This window comes from Syngnathus floridae, chromosome 1, assembly GCF_059516105.1.
Source record: "Syngnathus floridae isolate MCC-2025c chromosome 1, RoL_Sflo_1.0, whole genome shotgun sequence".
NCBI classification, from domain to species: Eukaryota; Metazoa; Chordata; class Actinopteri; order Syngnathiformes; family Syngnathidae; genus Syngnathus; species Syngnathus floridae.
Window position 1 is genome coordinate 7,867,641 of NC_142413.1, and position 16,381 is coordinate 7,884,021.

Sequence of the window (16,381 nt, forward strand, 5' to 3'; positions counted from 1 at the left end):
ACATCCGAATTGCCCTGTGAGGGACTCCATGGTGCCGCTCCAGAAATGCAAAACGCTGGCAAATGCAAAAAGCAAGATAAAGTAGTAGTAAAATCAAATTGAAGAAGCTAAGCTAACTATTAGCAAGCCTGACCACTACCTAGTGGTTTATAACGCTTCTCCTTGTCACTATTTTTGTCTGCCAATCAGGCCGTTTTGCATGTTGGCCATACATTTTGGATTTGTGATCACAAAATATCAAACAGGTGTATTATTAATGTTTGCCGTCCCATCCGAGCGGATCAGGGAAGAGAAATCACAAAATAATCATCAGGAAAATGCTCACGTTCGCCAGTCGGACTAATCATCAGTATTTGTTATCCATGCATAACCGATTTTATGATTTGTCTTTCCTTTGGAAAAGTTGCCTAATGTCATTTGTTTAATACAAGCATAACTCAACTTTGTAATATTGCCACCTACAGGACGCTAAACATATCTGCTATGCCATGAGGAGAATGAATCAGAAAAACAAGATAATACCAATCTTAGAAAATTGATATAAGGAAGTACTGAACACATTCTATGGCGCTGATGGGTCCAAATCGTTAAGGGTCATGATTGAGGCTTGCTGAGTAAATCCCGCTACTAAGCAAACTGACCCCAGCGTCTACACGCAACGGTGGAATCACACTCAGTCTATTGTTACACACTATCACGGCTGACCTGAGCTGACATTGCTGCATTGTACCATTTGATGGAAAACACGACTTTGTAGTGAGACTCTAAGTAAGGCCAAGCGCTGCAGAGAGAGTCGTAGCATCCAAAGTAACACAACCACTCTCACACAGAGATTTGGCCCAGATCAGCCAGAGAGATAAAAGGAGAGGATTACGCTGGCGGAAACACTTGAAAGTCTCCTCTGACTCTCTGCCATTTCTACAAAGTCACCTCTGACAATGAAACCATCTGCTGCTATGCTGACACATCAAAACCACAAGGGGGAAAAGAGCACTAAAGCATTTGGGAAATGTGCTAGGCCGAACAAGCGGCGTACATATTTTTATTGACTGAAACGGACTTGTGTCATTGGTGGAGGGTTAGGGGACACCTCTGCGACATCATGCAGGTCAGTACAGAGAATCCCCGGGATGAGTTCTCAACTCACCCGGGGTAGGTGCAGCTTTGCACAATAGTGACCATATAAAAGAAAATTCTATTTTTGATGTTTGTTATGAAGCCTTGTGCAAAGTAAGTTTGTTTTTGCTGTTTGATTTTTATTGTTTTTATTCTTTAAATCATGTTCAAAATAAAGATTCTTTCATTCAAAATAATAATAATTATTGCACATGTTCGGCACGTGTTCTAATATGCTGAAGAAATGGGCAGTGAGGCTCTTTTACTGGGTGGCAGATGATTTAACTTCCAACGGAGGTGATGATTTCTAACCTGAAATAGCTTATTGATTTCAGAACATCACTTACAAAGCTGCCTGGCCAAAGGTAATGAAACAAAGTAGTGGCGAGTGGGAACACAAGCAAAGGAAGAAGCCTTTCAATTTAGAGGATTTTTATCCGACTTGTTGAACAAGCCCCAGACCGTATAAAAAGGTCTTTCAATGTGAATACTGGAGGACTTGTGATGTCTGCTGCTTTGCTTTTCGTGATTGATGCTGTTAACATTCAATTTTCACATTTGTGTGTCTGTGTGTGTGTGTGTGTGTGTGTGTGTGTGTGTGTGCATGCGCGTGTGCGGAAAAGTGTTTTACTTTACTCCAAAAAATGTGGGACTGACAATTGTAAGTGTTATACTTGTGCAATATTTATGACGGGGAGCGATGAAGTTATTCACCACAGGAAAAAAAAACTATTTGCAACTGCATTGTAGTCACCGTATAAGACGACACTTAGAAAATATAAATTATTTATTATTTACCTCACTCGTTTCTTCTATGTAGTTTGGAAGCCATGTAGCTGCCTTTCACAGATCCGATTTAGCTGTCATGACTACCGTATTTTCCGAACTATGAGGCGCACCGGATTATAAGGCGCACCTTCAATGAATTGCCCATTTTAAAACTTTGTCCACATATAAGGTGCACCGGATTATGAGGCACACCTTCAATGAATGGCCCATTTTAAAACTTTGTCCATGTACAAGATATATACATTTGGCCCGCGGGCCGGACTTTTGACACGTCTGCTGTAGTGGCTCAATATTGGTCCATATACAAGGCATACCTGATTATAAGGCGCACTGTTGGCTTTTGAGAAAATTGGAGGTTTTTAGGTGCGCCTTAAAGTGCGGAAAATACGGTACTTGAGTCATCTGGTTTGGGAGAGTAGACTCACATTTGTCGGGAAAGATAGTTTTATGTTTGGTGTTGAGTACATCGCACAACTTAAGAGCAGTAAGCACACGCATGCCAATTTTACCCTTGTCATGTGTGACATCACACACATTTGTTAAAATATCATTTTAAATGGAGTGCCCCAGGGTTCAACTCTGGGGCCCGTTTTATTTTAGTAAGTATGGCATTTCCCTAGCGTCCTTTTACTTTTTAATTCTCTCTCACCTTGTATTAGGCCTGATGACACCCACCGTGTTGACTGGGACTTTAAAAGCTGAACAGAAATCTGGTTTCTTTCAGTTGCATTTCTTACTTCAATCACGACTTTCCTTTCTTTCAATTTGGAGACAAATCTACATGCCTGCAACATGTAAAACCTTTCTCAAAAATAAACATTCCTGTTCATGTCATCTTTGTTGTGTAAACAGACCCCAGGAGGAACAAGGTCATGGAACGTGTCAGTGCCATGATGTTACTGATCCACAAGAGGTCAAAGGCATAACGGGTCATAATCTCCTCGAGAGCAAACTACCAACCCAATCACACTGGTACTCCTAACAAAGACTTTGTCCTAAAACCCTCAGCTGCCGCTTCCACCAGCAGACCTCAGACAACCGCTCCTTTGTCATATCCACTTGTTGGACAAATTCACATTTCACATGTCAATTAAATGAGTGTTGCCCCGGTGATTAGAAGATCCAACTAATTGTAGTCGCCCTACACCTCCTCCTCTGCTTCTTGCCTTGCCTCCAGTCCTCCCCGGGCTCTCCAGACATTTTACACATGGAGGAGCAAGGAATGAGAGCTTTGTACCATCAGGCCCCATGACCCCCCCCCCCCCCGGCCAAGCGTCTTCTTTTCATATTCGCTGATCATATGCCTCAGTATCTGAACTGCATTGAAAATTCAGCCTTTACAAATATATAAAAAGATTCATACAATGATTTCTAATATTTCAGTTGGGTTTAACTAAGATACTTCTATATTAATCCCACATTGGGAAACGTGCAGGCTGCAGTAGAGTTTTAGACTACTGCCAATAAAAAGCATATTGTTGAAATACATTGCACAGCTTTCGTGCTTGTGACGCATTTTCCCAGTGGTTTATCTGCTTCCCACTTTTCTCCAAGTGCACAATCTCCACCAAATGATTGCCTATTTTGTGTCTGACGCGGTCTAAGTAGATAGTGCAGGTGCTGCATGAATGCACCAAAGTCAAATGACTTCCTGCACACACTTCAATCCACCTCCGCACATATGTGTCACGTAGAGGATGTGCAATCCTCTGGAAAAGCAAAGGAACCCTCATAGCCTTCCCATTCTTACTCGTGACCATTTTCCACAGTTACCAGGACACATTGTAACAAACGAGCCCCTCAGCAGCACTGACTGACTCCATAGATGTTGGTTCACAGCAGGCCAACGTGGTCCAGATGGTTTGGTTTGTACTTCATCAGAGCAACACCTCATGGCGCCACAATTTGCTGCATGCTTCCTACATAAGCTCAATAAAACAAAAGAACGCCTGCCCTCCCTTTTTTGTTTCAAAGCTGTGGCGATACCACACGCATATGCACACTCGTATATGCACACAAGCAGAGGAGAGGAAGCAAAGGAACTAGCAGAGCACAGAATCCTTCAAATGGTGATCAAAGCATTCAAATCTGAAATCTTTTTGGTACCAGACGGGACCCCTCTTGAGAACTATCGATAGCCCACCCTTCAGGTATTCCATAAATCCTAATTGAAGTGTGCCAAGAGATGGTTATGCGGTAGCCTTAAAAACATTTGACAATAGAACTGCCTGGTGAAAAGTGAGCTTAGGAGTGCTTGACCTCCAAAGACTGGCTCACAGACATGACAGCGTTTAAAAACGTCTTGGGGATTAATTAAGCGCTTGTCGGGGCAATCAGTCCACTCTCATCTCCATCCCCCTCTTTCTTCTACTACCACCTCAGTGAGCGAGTGCCGAGCGTGAGCCAGTCTGGGCTGGAGTCCTGTTTGTGGATTTGTGCGATCATGCGAGAGCTCGTGTGAATGGGCGTCTCGTCGTCGGTCACCGAGAGAAGCGGGAGTCTGCGAAAGGCCAAAGAGACGCCGGCTGACTTGACAAGAGAGCCACGTCGGAGCAACACGATGGCGTGTACACGCATTGGTGAGCTTGCAGTCATGTACACGCGGGCTAAACGCAACACGGGCCGCCGCGATTATCCTCACAAGGGGGGTTATACGAACGACAAAGTGATGTTTGAAGGATGAAGGCGCCACCATGAAAGCGGCTGAACAAACACGGGCCAGCAGTCACTTTGCATTCCATACATAAAACCTGCCTCATTAGCATACAAATCGAGATCAAACAAATTGGAAATCAGTGCATTCTCAGAAAATTCAAGTCGAGCGAGCCCCGTGGACTTCCTGTTTCCTGTCCAATCCCAACCGTTTTGTCGGAAGGACTAAATTACTCTAGGGTTAGGGTTTCGAGATGAACCTAAGGCACTGTAATCCAAACAGCTGACCTTGATCGGGTCGGATCTTTTTCAAACTTCAACTCAATCGATAAACTCATGCAGTGATGGCTATTCGTAACGGATTGTCTTCCACCAATATTTGCCAGTGAAGGAGTCCTCAAGATTCCCCAAAACGTTCTAAAGAATGTCAGCTCACATCACAGCCAATTATCTATCAATCATCTTTCAGGCACATTTCCTTAAAGTCATTTCTGAAGATTAGTGTTTAGTATTTGGTGCTCAGGCAGCCACCATTTTTAACAACTTTCAAAGTTTTCAAGGACTGCTTTTAAAGGTTATCTCGGGCGCATAACATTTGTTGGATCTATTATTGACATTGATTGCTTAGCTCGAGAATTGTCACAGGCCAGTTAAGATTCTGGGTCAAGGGTCAAATCATTGCATATTGTGTCGCTTGTAACGAGCTTACAAATAATCATTTTGCTGCGATAACACCCTTCGTCGATCACAGTTTTCAAGCTCGAAGCGCTAATCTGATCGGATGACACAGCGAGGATACGTTGGTTTTTCATATCGTGTGAAGGCCCACCCCACCCTCCTTCATTTTAAGGGTGGCTGCCCTCAAGGTCACAATTAGAAGCGTTTAGAGCAGACTGTTAAGGGCAGAGCGCAGTCGTTGGTTCCTGGCAAAGGTTAAAATGAGCGTGACATTTCAGGTCAGCACCCATTTCCCTCCCCGGCTTTTAAACTCAACGTGAACGAAAACGCCGCCGACGCATCACACTGGAAACTGCACCGACGCATATATATATATATATATTTATATATCATAAGCGATATCATCAAAAGCGAACGCGCTACTGATGGTGGTATCACAACTAGATGGAGCGCCTGGGAAGGAAAACATAAAAATAGATAAGTGCAGGACAACAATCATGGGCGGAAAATAGGTTTCTCATATGGGAATCCATTTCCACGCTGTCGCCACTACAGCGTGGCAGACGCTATTTTCTGACAACAATCCTCAATTATTATGTAGGTCAACTATGTCATGGCTCAAGGTTGGTGAACACTGGTTTAGGTTACACTCACAAATAAAAGATCTCGTGGTTGGAAGTCACAAATTGTGATGACTATGTTAGTGTAGTTAAGCAGACTTTGAAGGTCTATTTACTTTTTACATTTAAAATCAGATATCTGTACTTTGACATCTTTTGTCAAAATACATTTATGTTTTTTTTTTCCCAACCTCGACGGAAGATGTAAGGAAGATACAAATTGAGATTTACATCTATTGAGATCGTTCACTCTTATAAGGAGAAAAAAACAGGGACAGCAATAATGTCAGAAAAAAATGAAACAGCATTTTGTCAAGTTATCTATATGGATAAATACAAGAAAAGGAACAGCTATATTTTGCACTAGAGCCTAATGTAATTGTTGGTCCTTTTAAAATCAATCAAAATTGCCATACATAATTGGTAATTGGCAACATAAGACAGTGTTCCTTCAAACATCGGCCCCTGTTGCAAAGTTGAATAAATACTTAAGGAGAATTACACAGTAGTCAAATGTTCTGCTTGTAATTCGTATCCTTATTGTTGCAAGTATGAAGGGACCAAAAAAGAAGACTTTTTATTCATTCCATAATTTTTTTAAATGAATCGGTTGATGAATCGGTTATTATTCAACCAAATATCGGAGTTGGCATCAGCAACAAAAACCTATTTGGTACTTGAGTGAAGACGACGATTCAGTAGTTTTTACACAAATATCGGCACTTTGACTTGAGTCCAGCATGTCAGTACTTGTGCCCACCTGTGCCCAACCATCTCTCTCCTTTGCGTCTTTTCCGCTTACTCGCCAAGTCAACCTCGCATTAACAGCCACCTTTCTTTTACGGCGCCCTCACCTCGCTTGTAAACCAATGATTTACACTTGTGTGCTAAAAAACAGCTTGAGACAAACAAACGTATTAAAATCACAAATGCTGAGGTGTTCAAAGTTGCAACAGCGTCGGAGCTTATTTACTGAGACCACCAAAACTCGCCGGTTAATCACCCATTTGTTTGTTTTGATGTTACCTGGATTACTGTGGGATTGATTCGCATGAAGTTTTTTGTGTTCATTGAGGTAAAAACATGTCCTTATATTTTTCGACCAATGCCTTTCATTTGTTTGCAATGCCCCCTCCCCTCAAAACCCAAAGACCACCTTTGTTGCGCTCTAAAGTGAAATCCAGCTTTTCCAAAACCAATTTACATTGTAAACGCCATGCAAATCATGTTTGCCATGTTGGGGGTCCGAAGGTTGCATAAGTTGGTGGGGGTCTTCTCCCTTGGACACCACACAAACATAAACACGGCACTCCACCCTGCACCCACTGCTGGCACCCCATCCCCCACCCACCTCAGAGGCAGTGCCCACCTCCTTGAACTCCTCCAACTGACTTGTCAAAGGGAATTTAACACGAGGGTTCCAAATTCCTGTGAGGTGATAATTATTGTAGCTGTTGACCAACGGCGGGGGGGGGCATCCAGCGCAGAGTAAACAAGCAGTGGGTGCCATCCCCAACCCCCACGTCACCCCGACAGTATGCTCAGTCGTGACCTGTGAAAATGATGCCATTAGGACCCGTGTGACAGTGTGTCACCCACAGCACTGACAATTTGGCGTCTGGGATCCCAGGTGTCAACATTGCCAATTTTGCCTCACAAACAGCAAGGAAATTCCTTATTTTTATTATTTTTGGATGAATGATCCAAACCACAGGTCAAAACAAGTAACACTTTTTAAAATTATATGATGTAGAGGGGTCCAAATCTTAATTTTTGTTAAGATTACAAATTGTTTTGATTAACAGTGATGTTGCAAGCAAGTTTTATTACCATTCATCTTTTTAAAAAATTGAACAGTTTTTACGAGTCTCTCATCTCAAAACTAGTTTATCCATCAGTTTTTGGTGTAGACTATACTGTATATCAAGGGTGCCCAAGTCCAGTCCTGGACTTAAACCAAACTTGGGCACCCCTACTGTATATAATACACATTCATACATTTATTTGGGTTAAGTCATAATGGCCCTCCGAAGTAAACTATGACTATGATGCCCGCACCAAAAATAAGTTTGACACCCCTGATGTAGACCGAAACCAGTAACCTCAAGTTTTTTTTAATTAGCATTCAATGTATGTTCGCCATTTATTGTACAGTGAGTCCACAGATCTTATGCATCGGTCGTGGTGGTCGCTTTAATTGAGAGGCGGCGCTGGCAGCATGTTATTTCCTTGTCTTTTCCCCACATGTGGTTCGGCCCCTTACCACACTCCCCAACCACACACCAAGACTTGGAGTGGTTATAAAAGTAGAAGGGGGTGATTAAGAGGCAGGAATAACGGCCTCCACAAAACAAGGAATGTGTTTAACTGCCACAATGGCGACGCCACACGTCTTATTCGGACTACCGTGATCAATATCGCAAATCATCTTCTTTATGGCTTGATTCTCAGAGATGGTAAAACATGAGAAGGACGCACTGTAGCTGCATGATTTATGTCTGAGGCTGACCCGGGAGCCGGGAGTAGCTAGAGTCGTGCTGACCCGCATATCACTTCTGCATTGTTGAGCTCGAGTGGATCCGTCTAAAACCGGGATTAGAAAAGTTAAATATACAAACACCTTCACCTCTCGCCACTCTGACACGAGGAAACGTTTGGTCAGTGAGCCGAGCTTCCCTTTTGCTAAGCATGTCCAAAACCTCATCACTTTTGGTCACGCCTTTTTTCCGGGGCTCTGTGTGCCGCACTGCTGTAACAGTCAGCAATCCGGTTGCGAACTCGGATGAAGCCATATTTCTGAGGGAGATTATTTTTCAAAATTTCCAACCTATTTTGGCCTAGACAACTGCAATGAAATTGAATTTGAATGGCAAAAAGGACTTTTACAAGCATTTTGGATTACTCAGCTCATCATCTTAACTGATTTCCAAACTGTAAAGAGACTCCGCATTTTTGTAAATAAAAGGTACAAGGATACTTACCGGTAATAACAACTGACAAATTGAAAACAATCTACAAAAATATAGTATTTTAGGTTACGCGTGCATGGCCAATAACGAGTCCATGCCAGTTTCACCATCTCCAAAATTGAATACCACATAGTAGATGGCAGTTTGGGTATTACGGAAGTCCAAAAGCGTACACAAAGCTGTGTATTTGTTGACAAAAGCTGAATTTAACATTTACACATCACAAGCCCTTAAGCTTTGAACACGGCAGGTCACATCATCACTGGTCATGGGTCATAGTCCTATTCAGAGGATGTGGACTCGTGCACCCATACTGCCAGCCTTAGACTTCTTCATACATGCAAGATTTTTTCAAGTAAACCTCTACGCACTTTACATCCGTTGTGCGTGCATTGTGTGTTTGTCCCTAATTGAGAGGTAAGCAAAGACGCAAAAAATTGCCTTTAAAGTCGACCAATAAAGATCCCGCCTGTAATGTTAAACACCTGCCCATAAAGCCCAGAGGAATGCTAAATGAAAGCCAGTTTCAGATCCCGTCTCCTGTCTGGGGTCTCACGTCAAGACAGCAGGATTTGTAATGGCTGTAACCGGGATTATTGAGTTCAAGCAGAACAGCCAGGAAGTACAGAGCGAGACGGGAAAAAAGAAAAAAAAAAACACTTCACACAGTGACCATTTCCCCTCCCATAACGGACGCTACAATGGCTGGTGGATTATTCCCCCATTTAATTGCACACAAGAATCAATGTGACAACTTTTTAGCATCAAATATGTCACAACCCATCGCAGCGGCATTTCTTCAGCGTTGCTTTTACAGCTCACTGATCAAAGCGCCTCACGGGGGTGCTGTATAATCGTAGCCGACACACACAAAAAGTCTTCTTTGTTGGGGCGTGAGCTAGACGCGCTATGACAGATGACCACTGCCGCTCCAAACGCGCTGATCCTCTGACCGCTCCCCCCCCCCACACACACACACACACACGCACATCCACACGGAAGGCAGCAAGAGGCTAGCGGCCAGCGAGTGACCTCGTAGAATGCGGCCGTGATCTGGCGCGGCCTCATCTCTGGTTTCCAATCCCCCGCCAGCGACTGACACCCGCTCCTCTTTTGCACCTGTCGAGTGCCAATAGACCCCCCGTCTGCCCTCTGTCACCACAGAGGATATACGGCCCTGCTTCGTCGGTCCCGTCTGCCTAATTAGTCCCTAACTGACCTCTTGCTCATCAGGCACCGCTCGCGAGTGGTTTCCTCACCTCAGTCTCAACTACTGGCCCGATATGACTGAGTGCCCCATTCAACCGAAAAAAATTAGGCGCCGGCGTCTACACGCAAGCCTCGGATAATGAAGCTATCAGTGCGGACGGGCAACTGTAGTGTGAGTTAGACGCACACGCAGTGAATCATGCAACTTGAACACGCACACACATGGCACACAGAGAAAAACACGCAAGGGGTTGTGGCTGCTTCATGCATATTTTCACAGAGGGCAACAGTGCGGCACTCATTCACAACCTGCATGTTGTGATACATTCAGTAAAGTCAATATTGCTTGATGTCATTATAGTTGCAGTGGACTGACGAAATAGCGAGTGAGCTGGCCCAGTAGTAGCAAAAGGCGTCTAAAAACATTTTGGAAAAAAAATCCCTCTACAGTTTAATGTTCTCCATAAAATATGTATGATCTCATTAAATAAAGTATTTAGAGATTTAAACTGTTTGTGCATGATCAATTCATTGCAACTTTTGCTGTGCAAAACTCCGTCATCAGTGTCAGAAGAATACAGTCACAAAGAAACAAACAAATACAACTAATATTTACCGGAAATGACTTGGTAAATGGTTTTCCGCAAAGGAAAAATAAAATATGCCTGTAAGTGTTGCTATATTGTGGGTCTCTAAGTTTTGCTGCACCAATGGTGTTCAAATAGCCATCGCTGTTAAACAAGTTTGTTAGCCACACGACAAATTCTATCGCTATATCGTTTTCTGTTGTAGGTTAGCATTAAGCTTGCAGAAGGCAAAGTTGTGTTATTTTACGACAGGTTGCCAGTAGTCGCCGTGTGAGCCGGCGATATGACGCGACCAGTTTGAAAGTGGAAGCCGTGCCTCTGTAAGGCCATAAATAATAATTGTGAGCAGTTAAATATGACCTCTCCAGTGAGGCCCAAGTGCTGCAGAACAGCAGGTGCTGACGTTCCTCCAAAGTTCTTTCCATTTTGGGGTTATGTGTTCCACTGGGGGCAACTGTTTTATTGACTCGAAAGAGGCTGTTAAAGCATATCGGTTTTATTCAGAGGTGCATATCTATTTATATATGGCCTTCTATTATTTGAGGCGGCTGATACAAGACAATGATTTGCTCTACAAACTGCAGTTTGCTTTCAATTCCAGTTAACCCATAGCCGCCTTATGTCTGAGGTGAAATAAGGTGTGAGATGAAATACAGTGGACATTCAGTGTATAATATTGGCAAAGAAAAGAAATGGACATTTCTGTTCTTTCCCTTTTACCCCATTTTGTTGCAGCCAGGTTCACATATAATAATATAGCATGTATGGGACCTGATCCGATTGCCTTTTTTGAAGTAAAAATTATGGAAATAAGGCCAAAATATTTCATCATTAAATTACAATGCAAATTCCATTTATTACAACATGCAGCTAGCATTAAAATATATATATACACATAGATATTTAGGTAACACAATTTGTATATTTTGAGTTTTGGGGTTGTTGGGGGTTTTTTTTCAAACAGAAAAGAGGGGAAGCCTGAAGAAGAAGAAAAATATAAAAGTGTTCACTTTGACCTACAACATAAGTGGGTCAAAAGCAGTAACTCATGAAAGGTAGACAAAGTTAGCAAGTTAGCAGAATTTGATGGGACACACTGTATATGCTTTGACAATTTCATCACATCATTGCTGTTTGTGCGGAGAAAAATAATGCCATATGCCGATTCTAAAAAAATGAGAACTAATATGTTTGAAAACAAACAGTTAACATTACTATAACATTAAATGCATCAGTATTGCTTCAATATTAAACAAGAAGGACTTAACAGGCAATATTTGTTCATATGTACAGTTTGGTTATTGAGAGTACCCCAAAAAGTAGAGTACTGGATAAAAGTAAAGAGTTGCCGATTAAAGTATTTATTAAGTAATGAATGTGAATGGAGTGACAAAATGCCCACTTAATAGTATGTATGTAATTTTTTGGTTTCTTTATATAAATGGCTCACTATAACATAACACCTGCAAAAAGTGAGGGAACACTATGTTGAAGTGAGGAGGGGGAGGAACTATGTTTAGCCTGGCTTGTTAGTGGAAGTTAGTCTTCGTCATATTTCTTAATAACCTCAGTACTTTACTTTTGCATTTTTTTTGAAAATCAAAGAACCTGTAAGACCAATTCATTGTCCAGTTCGAAAGAAAAATTTACTAACATTTTCCAAAATGCATCATACATTTCCTCTCTCTTTTTTTGCAGCCCAACAACAAATTCTCTGTGTTGACTGCCATAATCTGAATTTTTATCGTACTTGCTAATCTATATATTCCACTGGGTAGTTCAAGTGAAGGCGCTGCGTGCTGAGCAGGATACAGACAGCCTAACGTGAGAGAGCAGACATCACGTGACTGCAGCACTTTCTGTCTGGGTGCACGACAGGGTCTCACTGACTCTTCCTCCCCGGTGAGGAGGAAGAGGAGGAGGCATACGCACACGGCTGGCGAATAACAACACGCCATCCACATGCATGGCGAGACACGAGCCGGACTGTCATGCAACTCGGATGCTCAGCCCACCAGACGATGTGGAGGGGAGGGGGGGCTTTCAAACAAAACGCGCGTGCAGATTATTCATCACTATCCTGTCTCCTCATCCTCCACTCTCAATCAAAACAAGGATGCTCTTCATCATCAACGCGCATGACAAAATTGGTATTCCCCACGCGGGTTCCCGTCTCGACCGACATGAGATGCGCAAAGTGTCTCATATGGGAAGTTGCATGAATGGATGAAAAACAAGAATGAAAAAAGCAGCCAGTCAGCGACTCACTCAGTTTCCAGCGCGTGCGTTCATCCGGCTGCTCCACTCCGTGTCATCCTTCATCCAGTATCCAAAACAACATCAACAATCCAGCGCTGGACATCCAACACACGCCGTCCTGCGACTGTTTTTTTTTGTTTTTTTTTTACTTTTTAAGTCCCATTGATGTCACTTCCTGTGAGGATGGTGCCTGAGGATATCGTGGGAAGCGGGCATCCGGAGGTCAAAAGTTCACAATGGAGGAAAGCGAGACTGCAGAGAAGAGGAGAAGAGATTATAGAAGACAGAAAACGAAAGAAAAGGATCATCGCGGCCATGCCGGCTGGTTCCAACTGTGCGCTATACGTTTTATATAACACTCGCGTTTGCATCATCCCCACTCCCACCCCCCCCTTCCACCTCCGTCATGCGCCTGCGACTTTCTATTCCTGATCGTTATTATGCACTTGTGGATGGCGGAAGCATCACTTTTGGCAAATATGATTGACAGTCAGTGCATAACAATGCAGTGGCCCTCAAATCATCTTTCCCCATTAAAGCCAATGAAAATGCCATCACCCTGTTCCAGCCTTCCCAAAATAAACAAAAATTTGCTCTCTATAATACTTTATAAAAACATGCGGTACTGACATGACTCAAAAAAGAGAGCTCAGGAATTCAACAATTTAAGAATTCAACAATGTGCTGTTCCTCCTTAGGACAAAAATACTGTAATGCAAGCAAACGAATAAATTCATGGAGACAGAACTAAGCAGCAGTAATATGAGATGTTTGTACAGAGGATGAAGAATATGAATATATTGTACATCTACATGTGTTGCACCACTGTTTGTGTCCAAACAACAACAGCAATGCTATTCCTTAGCCCATCTATCTAATCAGTCAGACTTCATAAAATTCCTTCATAAAAATGCCTCTCTTGGGTAAAAAAAATCTCCCTCATAAGTCAGAAAATTCAGGAACCTCTCTTTTAGCGAAAACTCGATTGGACATTACAATCATAAATTGATTTTTATGATATAAAACTTGTTTGCTTGAGCACATAACCATAAGTGGCAACAGGTTAATTTTAGCATTGTATTATTCTGCTTATTCACTTCTATGCTGGCCTAAATAGAGATATTGTTTGTTGTGAATGTATAATCATCAGCCAATAAAGAATAACACTGCTCAACGAATTCTTTTACCACCCTTTAATCAGTTATGCTTAATGAATTTCGAAAAACTGCCCTGATTTTTATACAACATCATTATATTAACAAAAATAGAATACATAATATAGTAAAATATTTAATAATATTTATGGATCAAGGGTTTGGGGATTTTTTTTTCTGAAACGTCACAAATAAGACATCAATCCATCTCTGATTGAAATTTGCTGATGATCAATAATAATTTTCCTTTGCAGTGGTTGAGAATCTAATGTCCCAGTGACTCGATGGGACGTGTTCCCTCACTTTGCCCTCTGCTCTTTTACCTTTGAACCCACACCCAGCAGCTCATCTCTGATCTACACAGGGTCTCCTCTCACATCTCCTCGGTGATGGATGACCACCAGCATGTCAATAGCGCACAATATTTCAATTTCCTGCGTCGAAGAAGGAATTTGGGAGGTTGCCAGAAGTTCACCAGCACAGTATGGTGCCTCCCACTCACTCTCACGACAAGGCCCAGCAATTTACCGAAGAGCTCAGACCAAAACATCGTGTTGGAGAACATTCCACAAAGTCGGGTTCTCCATGTGTTGGGTCAGACCCCCGCTGCCTGATGGACGGCGGCGCCCAAGACTTTGACACCAGAGCAGCTGAGTTCATTGTGGGAATATTGATACTTTTGATGGAGTTGAAGTGCATACAGGGCTTTGAGGTAAATAGTGGTAACAAACTCGGTAACACAGTCACTTTTGTTAGGTGGAATTAGTGTTTTTCTATATTACTATCCCAAAAATGGTATGTATGGAATGATTTGATGATCTTCCCGTATTGTTATGATGTGACACTTGCAAGATGTGCTATCAAACTAAACTTCCCTTGCCTACATTCTGTATAGTTCTTATAATTCTGCTGATCTCATGCATTAAAATACATTTAAAAAAATTACAATTATTTTGGGGTTGTCCATGATTATTATCATTATTATTATATGCCTGCAAATTTTAAGTAAAATCTAACCATGTTTTGCACGCTGATATACTTCCGCTTGACATCATTTTCCACATTTCATCACATTAAAAAAAAATTTACTGTAGAATTTCAGCTTTTAGGAGCTACTTTAAAACATACAAGTCATAATTAGGTTTCAGGGTTAACAACATCCAACATTGATGTGGTAAAGCGTCAAGACAAGCCGCATGCCAATATGGAAGCGTTGTATTGATATAAAACGGTAATATTGTGTGATGTAAACGTGCAAGGCATGCAGATTGAAGTTGATGGCATGTGCACTAGAAAAAGCGCCCATGTGGGAATGTGTGTGTTGTGTAGTAGGTTCTGATTGGTTGTGGCTCTGCTTTAAAGGCCTGTGATTGGTGAGCTGAGCGAGAGGGGTTGCAGCATCCGTAAAGAGGCGGCGAGGCACACACTGCGACCTAGTGGATGGAAAGGGATGGGGAGGCTGTGTGTGCGTGTGCGTGTTACAGGGATATTATATCACACACACAAACCTCAGAAATAAACATACCGTGTATCTTAATCTTCACAGTCTGTGAATCAAACCTATATACAATTTACATTTAACTATACAAAATTATCAACAGCAACCACACACACACACTTGCTTTGCAGCTTCTAACCCATGTGTTTGATCTTAGATCATCAATGCATGGCGAGGGGTTACCAGTGTAGAAAAACACTCACATGCACTTTTTGATTAGGCACCCACATGTATTATTGTGCGCTCGCTAAATAAGCGTGCAGACATTTGTTATTCCATCTGAAGTGCTGCTCGTTCGTATACGTATATACCCACAACGATACCGTTTTGTACAGGATCCTCGCTCACTAATTAGCCACACAAAGGTTTAATAAGGTCAGTTTAGCTTAATGCTAACAAACAATGCAAAACGCTATTGACATCCTGGTGAACAGCATCAATTTCATGTCATTATAACACTATGACCGACAGATATTTGAAGACAAACAGTGGAGCAGCACATGTAGACAGAAAATACTAGAATACTCACAGATAAATACTTTAACATCACCATTTTTGCATGAATGTTTGGGTGATTTGTCATCTGCTTGATGGAAAAAGCATCACCCAGACCCGCCTCAAAATAAATTCAGATTACCCTCCCCTTCCAGATGTACATCACAGAGGAGATTGGAAGTACTTAAGAGCTGATAAAGGGGGGGGGGTGTTTTTATCAGGGTGGGGGGGCAATGCTGCACCAAATTTTGGGAGCAGGTTTTAGTCAAGGCCCAACAGCTCGACAAGAGCCACGGCCCATTTTGCCTTGAAGGGATTAATAATGAATTAAGGCACACATACAGCCCTCCCCAAT

The 16,381-nt window shown here is 42.3% G+C and overlaps 1 long non-coding RNA gene across 8 annotated transcripts in view; it reads right to left on the reverse strand.

Moving 5' to 3' along the window:
* Positions 1-16,381, reverse strand: part of LOC148403844 (uncharacterized) — a 149,232-nt gene that overhangs the window by 119,548 nt on the left and 13,303 nt on the right. For all 8 annotated transcript variants that reach the window (XR_015858482.1, XR_015858490.1, XR_015858484.1 and 5 more), the window contains one exon: positions 12,889-13,131. This is a non-coding gene — a long non-coding RNA (uncharacterized LOC148403844). The remainder of the gene's footprint in view (positions 1-12,888; positions 13,132-16,381) is intronic.